Raw genomic sequence first — 2,956 nt, 5'->3', positions numbered from 1 at the left:
GGAGACAATTCTGGATGCTCTGTCAAGACAGATGGTCTCCTCATTTGGCTGGAGCCAGGAAGGCAGCCTGATTTTGAGAAGTTTGTAGCACACGGTAGAGGCCATGCCTATCAGGCATAGCCATCTTCCCTGGAAGACATTGCCTTCAACATTCTGCCTAGGACTAGGAATATCCCCAGAGAAGCAGATCAGGCCAGACCCAGCACAATCTCTGGTGGTGCAATAACAGACATAAGAGAATGGATTCTTTCCATTAGTGTGTGGATGGTGATAGGCAGTGTTGAATGAGACACATGGGTATCATGTCACGTGGAGGCCAGGTCTCAGACCTTAGAATGCCTGATGCTGGAAAGGCAAGATTCCAAGGTATCAAAGCCCTGCCTAATGATTGACAATCAGCAGCAGTCTCATGCCAGCAATCAGAGCAGTGAGCAGGAAGAGCAAGCTCCTGAGTGACTGAACTCTGCTTGGGCAGGCTAAAAAAGTGGCCATCACTCAGGGTTGGCGTTAGCCCTCGTGCCATTGATCAATGATATCTCACATGGCACAATGATCCCCCTCCACGGCATCATGTTCTCGGGCCCAGGTCAGCATCAGCAGTCCTTTCCTGGTCATCAAGTGCACGCCGAGGATGGCCCTGACAACACATTGTTTCTTCTTTCCCAAAGGGGCCGTTAACAGGAACAGAAGGGCTTCTGATCAAATCAGAGCAGGGCATCCATCGGGCTGAACCTTTGTGCCAACCATGTCTATACATACATCCTAGACACTGTTTGCGGCCTGGTAAGCAATGGCGCTTCGTCGAAACCCCAGGCAGAGCTTTGCTCTCTAGAGATCTCGCTGGGTCTATGATGACAAACCAATGTCACGAAGAGAGATGATGACATAAAAATCATGCTCAATAGGATTACGCTGAGGCCCAGACTAAAGGAAGGGGGCAATGGGGGGGCCTGGTCTACCTGGGGCCCGCTTGGGCCAGGGTGCAGGCCAAAGTCCCCGTGCTGTGTCTCCCCATAGGGGACCCCTATTTGGTCCAGGGGCATGGCCGTAGAAGAACACTGAGTGCTCCCTCAAATGGCACCTCGTGTCAAACTTTGCTCTTGACCCAGTCTCCATGTCCAAAGCCCGGCTCACATTCCCATCATCTCTTCTGCCTTTCAGTGACCGGGGATGCTGTCTTGGAGGACACATCAACACACTTTTTTTCAGGTAAGTGGAAAGATTAGCCCATAGGCTTTGATCCCTCCAGGCCTTGTTCCTTCACCTGTTCATATGTCTGAAACTCTAAGAGAAGATACTAAAGTTAGAAGCCCAGGATCAAGTAGTTTTGGCCTTGATTCCTAGAATGTGAAAACCCTTAGGCCTCGGTGTCCAGAATGGCATTCCAAATGGACAGCCTTGGAAAATTCCAAAGGACATGGACATGGGCTACCGATCTGGGTCCTCACAATAGGTCACAAGGAGGAGTCATAATGGTGGGTCCTTCTACGGTTCCCATGACACCTAGAGAAGAACTGTAAAGTTAGTTCCGTGACTCTTGCTTTCATTATGGCTGATCTTAGTCAGGAGCAGAGCAGGCCTGTTTTTCGTCCCGCCCTGCTCCCGCCTGCCTAGCTTTACACACGAAATAACTACACACAAATTGTCTTCATTTAAACACTGCTTGTCCCATTAGATCTAACCTCTTCCTGGCTAAAACTCATATCTTGATTAACCCATTTCTATTAATGTGTGTAGCAACACGAGGTAGTAGCTTACCGGGAAGTTTCTAACCTATGTCCATCTTGGGCCAGAGCTTCATCGCTTTTGCCTCACTTCCTTCCTTCCCAGCATTCTGTTCTGCCTACTCCGCTCACCTGATTTTCTGTCCTATCAAAAGGCCAAGAAAGTTTCTTTATTAAATAACCAATGAAAGTGACACATAGACAGATGACCCTCCTACATCAGCTGATGATCCTGATTGGGACTGCCCGAGAAAGAAGTTCCAGTCCGCTTTGGCAGTGGCTTTCGAAGCTATTAACTTGCCGTAATGGACTTTCAGAATCATTGGTCTTTTGGCATGTCCGGGATACATTTAAGGGTCCAGCGTTCTTTCCCAGTGCTAATTCCACACACAGAATACTAGTATATCAAATGGCACCAAGGCACCCTCAACCTTACCTCTTCTACCTGTGATTTAGTGAACTTGACCTACCTTTCCAGCAAGGCAAAAAGGGAGACAATTCTGTATGCTCTATCAAGACAGATGGTCTCTTCATGGCGCTGGAGCCAGGAAGGCAGCCGGATTTTGAGAAGTGTGTAGCACATGGCAGAGGCCGTGCCTATCATGCATAGCCCCAGGCATAGCCATCTTCCCTGGAAGACATTGCCTTCAACATTCTGCCTAGGATTGGAATATCCCCAGAAACGCAGAGCAGGCCAGACCCAGCACAATCTGGTGGTACAATAACAGACGTAAGAGAATGGATTCTTTCCATTAGTGTGTGGATGATGGTGGGCAGAGTTGAATGAGACACATGGGTAGCATGTCAAGTGGAGGCCAGGTCTCAGACCTTAGAATGCCTGATGCTAGAAAGGCAAAATTCCAAGGTATCAAAGCCCTGCCTACTGATTGACAATCGGCAGCAGTCTCATGCTAGCAATCAGAGCATTCAGCAGGAAGAGCATGCTCCTGAGTGACTGAACTTTGCTTGGGAAGGCTAAAAAAGTGGCCATCACTCAGGGTTGGCGCTAGCCCTCGGGCCATTGATCAGTGATTTCTCGCGTGGCACAGTGATCCCCCTCCACGACATCATGCTCTCGGGCCCAGGTTAGCATCAGCAGTCCTTTCCTGGTCATCAAGTGTATGCCGAGGATGGCCCTGACAACACGTTGTTTCTTCTTTCCCAAAGGGGCCGTTAACAAGAACAGAAAGGCTTCTGATCAAATCAGAGCAGGGCATCCATCGGGCTGAACC

At 49.3% G+C, this 2,956-nt stretch overlaps 1 long non-coding RNA gene and 1 other non-coding gene across 4 annotated transcripts in view; both read left to right on the top strand.

Annotated features, from left to right (window-relative positions):
- Positions 1 to 2,956, top strand: part of LOC102001546 — an 8,958-nt gene extending 6,002 nt beyond the window's left edge. For 2 of the 3 annotated variants that reach the window (XR_001229539.2, XR_003376775.1), the window contains exons 4-5: positions 1,162 to 1,209; positions 2,892 to 2,956. This is a non-coding gene — a long non-coding RNA (uncharacterized LOC102001546). Of the gene's footprint in view, positions 1 to 317; positions 784 to 1,161; positions 1,210 to 2,891 lie in introns of those variants that run through there. The other variant, XR_003376774.1, reaches the window with a different exon arrangement.
- LOC113455824 lies at positions 843 to 921 on the top strand. Its single transcript, XR_003376785.1, has one exon. It is a non-coding gene; the product is annotated as a small nucleolar RNA SNORD115 (small nucleolar RNA).

The sequence above is a fragment of the Microtus ochrogaster genome, unplaced genomic scaffold (assembly GCF_000317375.1).
Source record: "Microtus ochrogaster isolate Prairie Vole_2 unplaced genomic scaffold, MicOch1.0 UNK140, whole genome shotgun sequence".
Lineage (NCBI taxonomy): Eukaryota > Metazoa > Chordata > Mammalia > Rodentia > Cricetidae > Microtus > Microtus ochrogaster.
The sequence above is the reverse complement of the archived record's forward strand: the minus strand, read 5'-3'. Positions and strand labels throughout refer to the sequence as shown.